This window comes from Cyprinus carpio, chromosome A11 (genome assembly GCF_018340385.1).
Source record: "Cyprinus carpio isolate SPL01 chromosome A11, ASM1834038v1, whole genome shotgun sequence".
In the NCBI taxonomy this organism is placed as follows: domain Eukaryota; kingdom Metazoa; phylum Chordata; class Actinopteri; order Cypriniformes; family Cyprinidae; genus Cyprinus; species Cyprinus carpio.
In genome coordinates, this window is record NC_056582.1 from 18,293,421 (window position 1) to 18,309,990 (window position 16,570).

A 16,570-nucleotide genomic window follows, 5' to 3' on the forward strand; every position below is an offset into this window, starting at 1 on the left:
TAATAACTTTTTTCTTCACTTATAGTTTTAAGGCAAATTCCACTGAATTACTTCTAAAACAGTTTTTTTAAAAAACGTTTTGCACTGACGTTTTACTTGGCAGATGTTCCTTGGCTATGAAGACATTAGTAGTCATGGCATTGATATGGTGAGCCTCAAACAACAAGAGGGCAGAGCGGGGTGTCTTTCTGGTGTCAGCCAGACCTGCATTGCTCAAGGGTGCTTACTTGGGGAAAATATAAAAAAACAAAAACTGGGAAAACAGCAAGGCCAGGAACCAGTTATGCATATCTGCTTTCTCATTATCTCAAGGGCTCAAATGCCTCTGTGAATTAATCTGAGAGATTAGGGGAAGACACCGACCTCCAGGAAACACAACGCGAATCCTGGTTTCAGGAGGTGGAATGAAAAGCAATCCTCCATTCCTCTCCTTCCCCTGTCTGGATTGCTAATTTATCCCCTGTGATAATGATGAAGGACATTCATTTGGCCAAAATGTCACCACACTTCATCCCTCTCTCCTTTGGTAATTTGAGATTTATTTATTTTCCGAGCCATGGTCCGGGTCAAAGACAACTGTTATTAGACTCGCCATCATCACACCCATGATCCCCTCCCATACAATCCAAAAGAACATTTGAGCAAGTGACTCATTTATGCATATTCCATCTATAACAGTGTACAATCCATTTTAAAGAGCTGCGAAGAAAATAAGAAGTCTCTTTGAAACAGACATTAGCATTTGAAAGCTGATCTCAGGGTCTGCTGGAACGGAGCCTAATTGGTGGCTCTTGGTGACACAGGTGTCTTAATGACCAGTGATGACCATGTGCTGGGCTGTAATGGAGCTAGCTGGCCAGGATCCTAATTGGCCATTTCACTTTTGCGAGGTCTGATGATGCCAGAGGACCCTGGTGTGTGTTTGAGAGCTTTGTGAGGAGTTGGTGGCCTCACAGTCATTAAGAGCACTGATGATCATACTCGAAGACACATGCTTCTAATGGTGGCCATTTTTTCCATGGAGTGAGTGGGAGGCGGATGAAAGGCTATTGTGGTATCTATGCTGGTACTTTTTCCTTAATGAACATGGCCGCCCATTAACTGTAGGTGATATGTGAAGAGCTTGTTTGGAGAGACTATAATGCAAAAGTAAGACCCCCGTCACCAGAGGATAAAGACAAATGAAGATGTCCATCTTCCCAGAATCTATTTAATCGGGGAAGGGTTGCACCAGTCATTCGAGAGGTCTAACTAAATTGGGTGAAAAGTTCACACTAGTTAAGTAGCAAACTTTGTACTTTGTTTGGAGTTTTTCAATTTGTTTTTCAAAACACCAGTGGAGTTTTGGTTCCTTGCCTCTGTCATCTTTGGCTTGCTTAGATGGGGACACAATTTCTGGCAGTATTGTCAGCTTGATTGCACAGACACTATTGGAAAAGAGCTGAACTGGATGATGACATCACGGAATCATCAATGAACTGGCTTTAACTGAAAAAAAAAACTGACTGTTTGTTATTGTCCTATTGCATTATTGACTAACAGTCGTGGCCTAATGGTTAGAGAGTCAGACCTGAAAGATGCGGGTTCGAGTCTCAGGTCCGGCACGAATTGTCGGTGTGGGGAGTGAATAAACAATGCTATCTTCCACTCTCAATACAACTACTGAGGTGAGACCCTTGAACAAGGCAAATGCTCCCTGGGCGCCACAGCAAAAAAAAAAAAAAAAAAAAAAAAAAAAAAAATGGCTGCTCTGTGTGTATGTGTGCACTTGAATGGGTTAAATGCAGAGCACAAATTCTGAGTATGGGTCCCCATACTTGGCCACACATCACTTAACTTTCACTATTTTCCTGTTTGACACTAGCAGTAAAGCTGCTTTGACACAATCTATTGTATAAAGCGCTATATAAATAAAGGTGACATGTCTTGACTTGGGTTGCAGTATTTGATAGCTTCCTTATTACCATCATCCCGGTCCCCAAAAAACCCAAAATCATTGGACTTAATGATTACAGACCTGTTGCTCTCACGTCTGTGGTCATGAAGTTATTTGAGAAACTGATCTTGGCCTACCTGAAGGACATCACTGGACTCTTGCTGGATCCTCTTCAGTTTGCATACAGAGCAAACAGGTCTGATGATGCAGTCAACATGGGACTTCATTACATCCTGCAACACCTCGACAGACCTGGAAATTATGCAAGGATCTTATTTGTGGACTTCAGTTCGTCCTTTAATACCATCATGCCTGACCTTTTCTCAGACAAACTGACTTAGCTCTTAGCACATTCACAGTTCTGTCTACTGACATTTTTTTTTCTATATTTTATTACTATATTGTTATTTATAAATCATTGTCTATTCTCTTTATTATTAGTGTTTTTTATTACCTTAAATTATATGTATGTCTGCACTATGTTTGTACTTTCTGTACTGGAAGCTCCTGACACCAAAACAATTTCCTTATGTGTGTAAACACACTTGGCAATAAAGCTCTTTCTGATTCTGAAACTGCAATTTGATTTTCCTGTAAATGTCAGTGTTAATAAATAAATAAACAATAATGATAAATAATGATGAAATATAGTAAATCGCACATATATAAACAAATATGAAAGTATACAAGATTTTTTTTTTAAATTTATATGGACAGATTCATACTAATGCAACATCATAAATATTTTGTATTTTATTTTTGTGATGGCAAAGCTGAATTTTCAGCATAATTTCTTCAGTCTTCAGTGCCACATGATCCTTCAGGAATCATTCTAATATGGTGATTTGCTGCTCAAGAAATTTATTATTCTTATTATTTTCAAGTTTTTTTTGTTTTTTTTTTTGTCTCCAGGATTCAGTTAATATGAAGTTCAGAAGATCAGTATTTATTTGAAAAAGATCTTTTTTTTTTACATTATACAGTAAATGTCCCCACTTTCCCATTTGATACATTTAATGTATCCATGCTAAATGAACGTATTAATTTCTTTAAAAAAAATTTGAATGGTTGTGTTTATTTATTATTTTATTTATTATACTTTAAATATTGTTGTGTTGCTAAAATCAACAGTTCGAAGCACATATAAAGTGCACAATATATATTGTTTCATGCTGGACAGCCAATTTTTTTTATAATGTAAATATCAATCAATATGTTGAAAGGATTAAAGTCTGTCATGCAAAACATGAGCTCAGTGATGTAATCCAATCAGCCCAAGATTTTTTTTCCGGCTTCTGTAAATATTTAGTTTATACAGGAGGTTGCGTTTCAAGTTATTTAATAGTTCAACTAATATTTTGTAGCATGCAAGATTTTTCTTAGTACCCACCTATGCCACAACTAGGCTAAGCTTTAAATGACATACATCTGGTGCAATCAGGCCCCAGTTTTCCTGTCTGCCTCAGAGACTTACTCCCTCCATGAGAAGATAATATACTGAAGGAGCTTTAAAGATGTCAAGAAAGAATAAGCAAAGAAGAGAACATCATAAAAACACAAAGGATAAAAATAAAACACCTTGAGGGACACCTGTGCTTCAAACTCATGTCTGTAGCTGTAGCATCCCACCGGTTTTGCCTGTCTTCAGAAGATGGGGTACACAAGAGCTTCAGAGAGCTCTCAGCTGCTTGAAGTAGGCTGTTCTGTAGGCTATTCTAGGCTATCTGAAAATCTTCATTCTCGTGAAAGACAACCACTGCCCACAGATCTCAAACACAAGCTGCCCTGTTGGCCGGTTAGTCAGTGTGGCTTTCATGGCTTCATTATGTAGCGACTGATGAGCTAAAACAAATTCAAATGAGCTTTAGAGATAACCAAGCACACATTAAAGACTACAATGCTTATTTCCTAGCAGAATTAGATTGGGGGATATTAATATAGGGGGTTGATTAAAGGAATAGTTCACCCAAAAATGAAAATTTACTGAAAACATACTTACCCTCAGGCCATCCAAAATATAAATGAGCGTGTTTCTTCATCAGATTCAGAGAAATTTATGTTAAGATTACTTGCTCACTAATGGATCCTCTGCAGTAAATGGGTGCCATCAGTAATGAGAGTCCAAACAGCTGATAAAAACATCACAATAGTCCACAAGTAACCCACACAACTCCAGTCCATCAATTAACATCTTGTGAAGTGAAAAGCTGTGTTTCTATGTTCACAATAATACTTTAACATTTTAAGCTGATTAAATTATCTAATGTATTATAATACATTGAACAAGAATTATTCAAGAACAGCAGTATGTTAATAAATAAACACATTAATCTGAGGCAGAATTTTTTTTTTTTATTATTATTGAGATCAACTATTAATGGTAATTTAACTAATGTTAATGTTAAAAAAAGCCCCTCTCTCTCTCTCTCTCTCTATATATATATATATATAAATATATATATATTTATATATATATACATATACATAGATTTTTAGGATGCCATGCAATCTTTACAAGCTATTTTAATTTATCTCTCTTGATGTTGTGAGACATACATCCATCCATAAAATAACCAAGAAAATGCCTCCAAAGCTCAATGTTTATCCATTAGTTTTTGTAGACTTATTAAAACTACATCTCAGCAGACAGGGTGCAACACTAACATTCGATTTGGGTGGAATTGTAAAGGTTTGGACACTCCCTTTTTAGAATGGGCCTGTCGTAATGTGTGCTGTGAGGATAGGTTAGTGTTATGTGATGTGCTGAAGTCTAGTGGTGTGGTGGATTTCAGTGGCAGTATTTCTTTACACTGAGGGACAGACTCTGGTTCTGGGAATTGTTTTGTTGGCAACACTGAGCTACTGAGGCTGAGAGAAAGCCGATGAAGAAACTGACCTGACAAGGCAGATAAGCAAGTGAGAGAGAGATTGTGAGAGAGGTGGGGGAGAGGAGGAGGAGGAGGAGGAGGAGGAAGGGTTGAGGTGAGAGGAGGCTGTGGTGTTTGAGTTGCCATTGTGGTGGGAGATATTCAGCCTGCAGCCAGAGTGATCTGCAGGCAGGTTGGCTGCAGGCAAGACAGCTCTACTAGGTTTCTTCATATACACACACACAGACATACACACACGGACACACATTTGCGCTCACACTCACATACACAATGTGTTTCTATCTACCCTTATTTAAAAAAAAAATAAAAAATCCCTTGTGTGAGTCAGTCTGTCATTGCAATGCACAGAGAAAAGTAAGAGGAAGAAAAAAAAAGAAAAACAAAGAGTAGCGTTAAGTATCAGGCTACAGTCCTTTGCCTATACACTCACTGGCCACTTTATTAGGTACACCTTGCTAGTACCGGGTTGGACCCCATTTTGCCTTCAGAACTGCCTTAATTCTTTGTGGCATAGATTCAACAAGGTGTTGGAAACATTTCTCAGAGATTTTGGTCCATATTGACATGATAGCATCAGGCAGTTGCTGCAGATTTGACGGCTGCACATCAATGATGCGAATCTCCCGTTCCACCACATCCCAAAGCTGCTCTATTGGATTGAGATATAGTGACTGTGGAGGCCATTAGAGTAAAGTGAACTCATTGTCATGTTCAAGAAACCAGTCTGAGATGATTTGAGCTTTGTGACATGGTGCATTATCCTGCTGGAAGTAGCCATCCGAAGATGGGTACACTGTAGTCAAAAAGGGATGGACATGAAACAATACTCAGGTAAGCTGTGGCATTTAAATGATGCTCAATTGGGGCACAAAGTGTGCCAAGAAAATATCCCCCACGCCATTACACCACCACCACCACCAGCCTGAACCATTGAGACAAGGCAGGATGGATCCATGCCTTCATGTTCTTTACACTAAATTCTGACCCTACCATCTGAATGTCGCAGCAGAAATCGAGATTCATCAGACCAGGCAACATTTTTTCCAATCTACTAATGTCCAATTTTGAAGAGCATGTGCAAATTGTAGCCTCCGTTTCCTGTTCTTAGCTGACAGGAGTAGCACCCGGTGTGGTCTTCTGCTGCTGTAGCCCATCTGCCTAAGGCTTCGACGTTTTGTGCATTCAGAGATGGTATTCTGCATACTTTGGTTGTAACGAGTGGTTATTTGAGTTACGGTTACCTTTCTATCATCTCTAACCAGTCTGCCCATTCTCCTCTGACCTTTGAAATCAACAAGGCATTTTTGTCCACACAACTGCTGCTCACTGGATATTTTCTATTTTTCTGAACATTCTCTGTAAACCCTAGAGATGGTTGTGCATGAAAATCCCAGTAGATCAGCAGTTTTTGAAATACTCAGATATGCCCCTCTGGCACCTACAACTATTCCATGTTCAAAGTCACTTAAATCCCCTTTCTTCCCCATTCTGATGCTCAGATTGAACTGCAACAAGTCTTCTTAACCACATCTAGATGCCTAAATGCATGAGTTGCTGCCATATGATTGGCTGATTAGCAATTTGTATTACCAAGCAATTGAACAGGTGTACCTAATAAAGTAATAAGTTGGCAGTATATAACAAATTAACAACTTAAAAGGTTTTCTTGCAGTTAAAACTCAAGCAAAATATCTAGCATTACTATAACAACATTTTTACTACAAAAAGATTAAATAAGATGAAATATTTACAGTAAAGAAAATAGTGAAGAAAACAATGACTGTTTGTGACAAACCAATTTAACATTACTAACATAGATTAAAAAAATAAATAATAATAAATAAATAAATAATCATCACCATTTAAGTCTGCCGTTATTGTCCAAGAAAAAAAAAATGATGATGATAAAAAGACATTTCAAGACTGGGGTAAGCTGTCACAGTGGTTTGGAACCTGCTTTCGAATAGCACATTACATATTATTTATACCATTTTTCAAGAAAACTGATCAATACAACAATTATGAAGCACAGATAGTCACAATTAAGTTAAGTATAAAAGTAAATATAAAAAATATAAAATAACTGTTTTGGGGAAAAAAAAGTTGACATTAATATTAACTATAAAATAAACTATAAAAACAATAGTTATTTGTAAGATTAAATGTGATGAAAATGTGACAATTTGTCTCAATCTGACATTAATCCAAAACATTTCCCTGAGAACACATTTCAACCAGTCAGTCCTTCGGCAAAGTTAAATGTACTCTATGGTACATGTGATTTTACTTCTTCATAAATGTTTATTGTTTTGGGTTACAAAAATTAGGTTACAGTATATTAACATTTTAGTATAGAGGATAATTTAGTCCAGGAAAGTTATCCTAATTTACCACAAATTTGAACTAACAGTATGAAAGCCAACATACCACTACTAAAGAAAACAAGCATTCATACCATTTGACTTTTTTAATTCTTGTGACATCTTATCCATGTGACAACTAGGGTTATTACAGTTAACTAAAAAAAAGAAAAAAAAAAAAAAAAAAAAATCAGCTAGTTGCTAAGGCAAAATGTCTCCTTTTTTATTTTGTTTAACCAGACAGATAGATATTAATTAAAAATATGAATAAAAACTGTGATAGTATCTTCATTATCCTAAAATAACTGGTTACAACTAGCCTCGTTCTCCCCTCCATCAGAACAAATTTTACATCTCTGCTATTGGTACTGAACCTCTCACCCAAATGACCCTTGCGCCATCCCACCGACCTTAAAATCTAATGTTTGAACATGGAGTGTCACCATAGAGATTACCTCTCTCTGACATTGCATCCTTGCAGGTCCATTAATCAAAGTGGCAGGACACCTCTGAATAATTTAAGTGCTGTGTGGGACCCGTCTCTCCTTTGTTTTATTAATTAATTTAAGAGGGCAATGGGAGTGTTCATTTGCTTCCTCTTTGCCCTATCATTGTTAAACCTGCAGATTGATGGCTCAATTTGCCGAGAGACAGCAGGGGAGGTCGTTCTATTTGATTCAAGACTTAGATCATTGTGCTTCTGCATGCTTGTTTTTGAAATTGTCATCATTCTGCAGAATTATGATGGAATGCTCTTTATATGTGAAACATGTGAAGCATGCAAGAGTTTTTTGTAAAATGAACACAAAGAAAAATGGTGTTCTGTTTGTTTGGCTGTATAACTAACTATGACTTAACTCTGCATATGCGCAAATAACAGCTAGTGAGCTGCCTTCCTAGACATCTTTTAAATGCATGTAAAGGCACAGTATAAACATGTAAGCGGCACAGACATCGTCTTTGAAGTACGGCCAAAAAATTGGCCAAATTCTAAGGTTGAATCACACGTATACTTAATGCACTGCAATAAGTTTTAAAAGATCAAATCGAGAGAAATGTATTCAAAAATAAATATATATATATATATATATATATATATATATATATATATATATATATATATATATATATATATATATATATACTAAATAAATTAAATTATAGTCTAATTAAAATGGCCAATATTTGAAAAACATGGCAGCATGCTACTTTCAAGCTCTACTGGAATCTATAGGCTCTATAAACTCTGTATAGACTTTTTTTATTTCACACAGTTATTTTTGTTTTGCACACTAAGAAATTAAAGCACTTTTTATGTCAAACTATTTGGAAACAATATGTAAAATAACTAAAATTGACAAAACAAAGGTGCATTTATTGGTGCAGCAACTCCCATACCTCATTGCAAACATAAATAGGCTGCATGTCTAAATGTAAATGTGTTAATCGCCCCCTCAATTCATCTGCTGAGCTGCACGTCATAACTATTTTAATGTGACACATCTTAAAAACACATTGCTAATGGCATGAGACATTGAAAAGCCAGTGAAACACACTGTAATTGCCAAATGTGTCCACTTAGCGCAAGTTTACATGCTACAACAATTACCTGCAATGGCAAATCAACCTAAAATCTTTCATTTTAAATGAAATCTGATGAATTGTTTTGATGCAACAAAGACAAAGAGAACTACACTTTATGCAAATGAGATACAACGTGATGCAGCAATTACCAATAAGTGTGCAGACCGTGATCTGCTGCATGATACAGCACTAAGGTATAAACACCTACTACAAACCAACAGCATGGACACTTGGCCACCTCCAGCAATTTTATTACTGTCAGTGTAAACACCCCTTTAGATAGCAGCTGTTTATGCAGGTAGAGATATAACTGCTGACCTTTCTGTACTGACGCTAATATCTATATAATTATATTTACGTGCAGACATTTGAAAATGCTTTTAAAGAGATTTAAACATAAATGAATTGGATCAAACCATGTACAATCAAGTTACTGTTATCATTATGAGGAAAGACATGGATCCAGGCATGTCTGTCTCCTCCCCTAATAAAACAAACCATTGATCTCATTCCAGGGTTTTACTGTAAGCTATTGTTTAGCTACAGTTATATTACTGCAGAGCCAAGGTGCCAGGAAGTGCTTGGAACACATGCTGATAGACTGAAAGAGAAGGAAAGAGGGAGAGAGAGAGAGAGAGGTAGAGGGCAAGAAGTGAGTGTTTGAAGTGAGAGAGAGCAATAAAGGTACTGCAAGAGAGCAGAGAGAATAAGGGAGAGGTAATCAGGAAGGAGAAAAATGACATTGAACAGAAAGGTTTTGACTTTTAATCAGCACTAGAACTGATAATGACAATGCATTCATTAAATATTACTGAATTAGACACTTGCTGATGAAATCACTGTTTTAATGCTGCAGGTCCAAGGAATATTGAGTGGTGTTTCATAATGGACCACACACACACATACACTAATCAGTTTGGAACAGGGTTGTGCACCAATCAGAACTGAATTGAAAATGGATTTTAAATTGCAATTAGAATTGAATTTGAATTTAAGTAGCAAACAGGACACAGACTTACAATTTCAGTGTAAGGAAGAAGATTGAAAATAATGTTTATTTCAATACCCTCATTTGGGGCATTGAATGAGTGTGATGTTGTTTAACAGGCTTCAAAATCCAACTAATGAATGGAAATATTCTTGAATGGTAATATAGAATTGTCTGAATAATTTCAAAATATCTCAATATATTTTATACCGTGGCTCCAAAGTGTTACATTAATACAGGGTGTCCAAAGAACAACACTAGAGACATAACATAGCTATCATGTTTCCTTAATAAAAACCTTTTACTGGCAACCTGCCATCTTCCGTTCACATGCTTTATGTTTGTTAGCATTACCTGCTCCTGTATCTGTGGGTTGTAATTCAGTCTCGGCCTGTCTTCTGTATGTGTGATGTATGTTGCATGGTTCATAGTCTGGGTTTCCCTTTATCCAGGCCTTCATAGTTCTGTTTGTGTGTGGGCAGGGAATACAGATTGTGTAAGAAGCATTGATCATTTCTGTGCTGCAGGAGTTAATTCTGCTATAGTTCCACTACCCAGAAGGTTCGGATCCCGAGGGACTCTGGATGAACAGTGCAGTCTGGATGAGTTTGGGGAATACCAATGACTAAAGGAGGTGTGGATTATAGTGAATTCTAACTGCTTGAAGCCTTTGACCAGATGCTAATGTACTGTATGTTGAGCCATTTGAGAAAGTTGTTATGCTACATTCAGACAGATATGTCTGATCTACACCACTGGTTTGGACATACTTGACAGAATCAATCAATCAATCAATCAATCAATCTATCTATCTATCTATCTATCTATCTATCTATCTATCTATCTATCTATCTATCTATCTATCTATCATTTCATCAATTTTCATGAGGTGCATCTCCTATTGAAGTTAACTACATGTATTTCATTCATTACCTTGTCCAATGAATCCATTATAATAAATACTTTCAAACATTTAAGCATAAGCTTAAGATTTTTTAGAGCATAAGCTTTAGATTGTTAAACATAAGATTTTTTAGAACCTAAAGATATTCATATATTAATTTTAAGTTATATTAATATATTAATGTTCATTAATTAATATATTTGGTAGTTTCATGCCATATTAACATTCAAGGATATTTCATTTCATTATTTGGATTTTGACCTATTTGATGTCAACCACATCACTCTCATTCAATGAAAGTATTGAAATATCTTTTCCATGGTCAGAACCAGACTAAAGACGCATCAAGGTTAAACATGGCTGTAGGATGATAAAAAGCAGGAAATGGGCCATGTCGGCCTTTCAGTTATTACTGAGGTAATGCATGTTGCCCTGGAAACAACAGCTTTTATGTGAGGCTTCATTAAAGAAAAATGCTTCAGGTGAATTCAGGAAAGGTGGACAGCATTTTAAAACTATTTATTTATTTATTTTTAATTTACAGTAAGTAAAGCAGGCCTAGAGTTCTTTGTGTTTCTGTGAGAGTTGTCCTGGCCTAAGATGTTGCCCTCCAGTGATCACCATGGAATGAAGCTTCCAGAAATACCCATTGCTTGCAGGAGAGCTGTTGTTATCCTTAGCACTTAGCTCTTTGACTTAAGGCTAGACCCAAGGCAGACAGAACCTAGCAAAGAACTCAAGGCAGTCATACTTAAAAATATAACGAAAAGGAAAGGCTGAAGTCACACAAATAAATGCATCCGAAATGCTCACTATTGTGGCTGAAATAGTATGTGTCAGCCACGAATTGTGTGGTGATAACTCAGCTTAGATTTGAAGCAGCTTTTCAAGATAAATTCCTAGTGGAGTTCAGACTAGTATGTAGCTCAGAGGTCAAAAGTTCACACTTCTGCTTCTTATTTTTAAAGAATGTGTTGATGAGAGTGAGGGTTGAGCAACTACTGGAAGTGGGGAATGGAAAAAAGCACAGAAAAAAATGGCAGGAGGGTGGCAAGAGAAGATGATAAATTTGTCTGACGCATTTCTGCTAATCTCGTAATGTTGTGGCTGACGGGCTGCCTGTCATATCCCTTCATGTATTGCTGTGGGGTCAGATAAGTGGTACACGTGAGGGTGACAACTGACAGCTCTGCTGGTGCTGCGGGGCACTTAAACAGGCTCCATTAACACGTACGCAGGCTTTGTTATCGCACAAATTCTCCTCTCAACTGGGAGAGCTCAGGGAGTGTGTGTGGACAGCTGATACCTGCTCTGGGAGTTTTAGGATGAATTATTCTCCCTGCAAATCATAATTTAAGTTTTTTTTATTTTAGCAGTGACAATGCAAAGGAGGACTGTGTAGGGTCATAGTGAGGTAAAGAAACAAATGCTTTTGCTTCATTTGGATGTTATGCATTTGGATGGAAATGCATAGAAAATGTCCCAGGGAATGTTCCTTACGCAAGTACTGTAGATGTGTCACAGTACCAACAAACTCTCATAAGGGAATGTCAATCTAGAGACTTTTATACTGTGCCACCATAATGTCACTATTTTGCCCTATTCAAGTCATTTTTAAGGGTTACTGTACATTACTATACTCTAAAGGGTTATGATTTTTAGGTGTGAGGAAAAGACTAAGGATGTATTAATAGTAAAACTGTCTGAAAAGCAAATCATTAAAAAAAACGGATTACCATAGATTTTCCATAAATACATTAAAAATAATAAATAAATAAATAAATAAATAAATAAATAAAGTTTTTAATGCTACAAATGAATGTATGCATCACAATATACACTATTATTCAAAATGTTGGTAAAGTTTATGTTTCTGAACTAAGTATCTTGATTACAAATACAGTGAAAACAGTAATGTTATTTATCAGTGTTGCATGATCCTTCAAAAATCTTTCTAAAAAGCTGATTTACTGCTCAAGACCATTTATTTATTATTATCAATGTTAAAAACGGTTCTATATTTTTGTGGAAACTATGGAATTTTTTTCAGGGTACTATGATGAATAGAAAGATTAAAATAACAGATAAATAAATAAAATAACATAGATAGATAGATAGATAGATAGATAGATAGATAGATAGATAGATAGATAAATAAATAAATAAATAAATAAATAAATAAATAAATAAATCATATTTTAAAAAAAAAATATTTGGTAACTTTTCACTTTTGATCAGCTTAAGGCATCCTAGATGAATAAAAATATTATTTTCATCAATACATAAATAAATAAATAAATAAATAAAATAATAAATAAATAGATCATACATACAACGTTTGAATGGTAGAGTATGTACTGTATAATGTACATTAAGAAAATATATATTAATTTTGAGATGTGCTAAATATTAAATTTAACATTGTTATTAAATTATTGTTTTTAAAGATTGAGTGAGTGTTAATCATTCCAATTGGTAATGTAAATGTAAAAATAAGGCAACTGAGCATGCACAATTGTCAAAAAATCAAATATGGACTGACACTGATATAATAAAAATTTTATTTTATATAATTCAAAATTTTCAGATGCTTTGACAGAAAACTTTTATTATATCAGTGTCAGTTTATATTTGATTTTTAATTGTGCATGCTCATTTCCCTTATTTTTACATTTACATTACCTTTGGAATGATTAACAATTAGGGTAATAATGTCACAAAAACATGTTCATATAGAGTACAATGGCAATTAAATGGCACCTCAATAAAAAAACGTGACATTGCGGTCTGTAATTATATTACATCAAATTTGTCTATTTTTTTCAAATGTCTTCTCTCCTATCCTCTCTCTCTCTCCCACTCCTTGATCTGTCTTCCTCCTCCCTCTGTCCCTGATGACTTATCGATCACCCTTTGTGGTTTTATCCAAAGTCTCTCAAAACTCCCAGATCTGTCTGTCATGCAGCCTGCTGAGGGATTGTTTTGGAGGCCACCGCTCTGTAATTGAAAGCGTGGCCAGAAAGACGAATGGTCCCACTGGCAACTTCACTCAAGAGGGAAGCTGTGACCAGTTGTGTAAAAACAGTAACACACACCATGCACCCGCCCTGGGGCTTAACAATACCAAGTTAACGTTAGCTCGCTACATCACATGTCAAGGGTGGCATCAGAGTGTCATGTGACAACCTGACAGAAAAAAACTGTCAAGTACCTTTCTAAATCCCTCACTGGAGCTTGTTGGAGAAGGTTTTCATGGGTCTCAATGTACAGTAGACATCCCATCTGCTGGGTAATTAAAGCAGAGAAAACACAAGTGGTGGGTTAGATTAGCAGTTAGCATGTTATGTAGTAAAAGCAATTGTCTATCTATCCTCTTCCATCCTTTTTGATAGAAACAATTCACTTTTCAACTCTTTCTCTCATCTAAGATGTTGTCTTATTAGTGAATGTTGGAGTTCACAACATGTATTAAAGCATGCTTTTAATGGATTCTCTGTGATAACTTCCATCCTCACAGGCATGTGTTGTTCGCAAACTCCAGCAAAAGCTTTTTTGCCACTCACTTGGAACTAATTTTTGAGAGCAGAAAGTTGTCATGTTCCTTTTTTCCTGCTCTCTAAGTCTGTTGTGCTTCAGTATTCTGTCAGGCATCTAGAGAGTCCTTGCCAGTTTGTTTTGTATATATGAAATCCTGACGGACTTGATCTGACATGAACTTCACATGCTGACAGCATCTGATTAAAGGCTGTTTACTTCAGTAACATAATGCACAAGGTGATTTATACAAGTAGACCTGTATCAACGACCTATGCTAATCGAAAACAACATGATCAACAAGAAGTTTCATTGATCAGTAAATTTGTCAACAAAACACAATTTTAAAACAAAAATAAAAATACTGATTAACAATTACAGTTAAAGTTAAGATGTGGACCAATTAGATTTTACTATTAGCTGGGCTACAGCAAACAAAACATGGTTGGTTAGGCCATGGTGTAACCTTAAAATCTTAGATGATATGTTGGTAAAATGGATAAAACTGGTTCAGGAACCGTCTTATCCTCAGATGCTTTTTGCTTAGTTTTCTAGGTTTTCCAGGTATCAAATAAATATGGATTATGATTGAGGTATTTTGTGGAAGAAAAAAAAATATCCACAATAAGAATAGTGAATTCAGTGCTCAAAACACAGGATGATTTGTATAAAAGCCAGGTTGAAAGAGCTTGGGGAAAGTAAAATGACCAAACAAAGCCTGTGCGTGGCTGACACAGATTTGTAAAAATTGCAAAAATTTTAATAAGTTAGATTTTTATATTAAGATATTATTGTGGTCCATGTAAAGAAACCAAGAAAACATTTATTTATTATAAATTAGGTCAAAATGTACAACATTTCAAACTTACAAGTAATTAAACAAATATATAATAAATAAAATATTGCAATTATTTATATTTTATTTATTTAAACTTTGGAATTATTGGCTAACAGATTTGTCAAAATTGCAAGAACGTTGTGTAAAACTGCAAACTTGCAAAACGTTTTCATTGCCGTTTTTGTAAAGAAAACTGTTAACTATATTTACACTATATGAGCTATATATGAAATGATATATACAAAATATAAGAATTTGAAAAATGCATAATAAACTATTTTATAATAAAATAAATATTAAATAGTGCATGCAAAAATAAAAATAAATAAATAATATGAAATTAAAAACAAGAACCAGGACATCCCTATGCAATTAGATAAAATCCTTACTGTTTAGCCCTGATATCCCACTTTGTTTTCCCAGTTTTGTCTGTAATAGAATTTTTTTTTTTTTACTTTTTTTTTTTTTTTTCATGCCGGTCTATAACTGTGATATAATCTTACTTCCTATGGTAAACCCACCACTAAGATGCAAGTAAAAAGAGATGGAGCAGTGGTTGGTTATTTTACTGTACGTCAGTTTCTTCCTGTCAGTTCTTGGCCAGAATAAGCATATACTGTATTCAGCTGATATATTCAGGTAATGTGGCTTCATGAGACTAACAAAACATGTTGATCAAAGAACACAACCTATTTTTGTAATTCAAATTAAGCATCAAGAAAATGTCATTATCCAGTGTTTTTTACAGCACAATCAAAAAATATCTATTTCATTTATTAGCTATTTTGAGCCTAGTGTGCATGATTGACACAGAATAGACAAGAGGACGCAGTGTGTGCGTGCCTGTGTAAAAGTGAGCGAGACAGAACGAACCGGAGATTCTTGGCGAGATAAATCATCAACGACCACATGAGCCATCGCTCCTCGAGCCCAGCCCTGCTGACGCTGAAGAAAAGCTAAGGTTGAGCTGTTTGCTGCAGCTCCTTCACCACTGAGTCGTTTTACGGGAGCCTCTCAGGTGCGCCCATCTGTATTCATCTGTCTTCATTTCCATTGTGTTTCCCCGTGTTGCGGTATAGACGCTGATGCAAACTGTACCAAATACCAGCCATATCTCTGAGAGTGCTGATGCTACACAAACCCACTTTACCCAGAAGTCCAATGCTTTGTCAAGAGTGACATACTGACAAAAACAGGCCTGTAGATTGTTTAGCAAAAAACGTTATGTCACAGCCATTACCATGAACTCCAGCGCAGTCAGGACAACATCGCAGTGGACGTTTTTGCCAGGTAAGAAATTTATGGATGAAATGTCTGCAGTATTCATCTATCACAGACAGAGCTTTGTGTCAGTTTACAGCACAGCACAGACTTTGGTTTAGAATTGTTGCACAGAATATTTGCAACACAGTGAATGATCAGGTAAAAACGGCCAGGTGTATGTATGGTGTCGTTATTTAATTCTCGCTCTCTTTCACTCAAAAAAGCTATTCCCACCAGACTTTTCTCATGCCAGTTCCTACCTCTGTAAAAGGTAG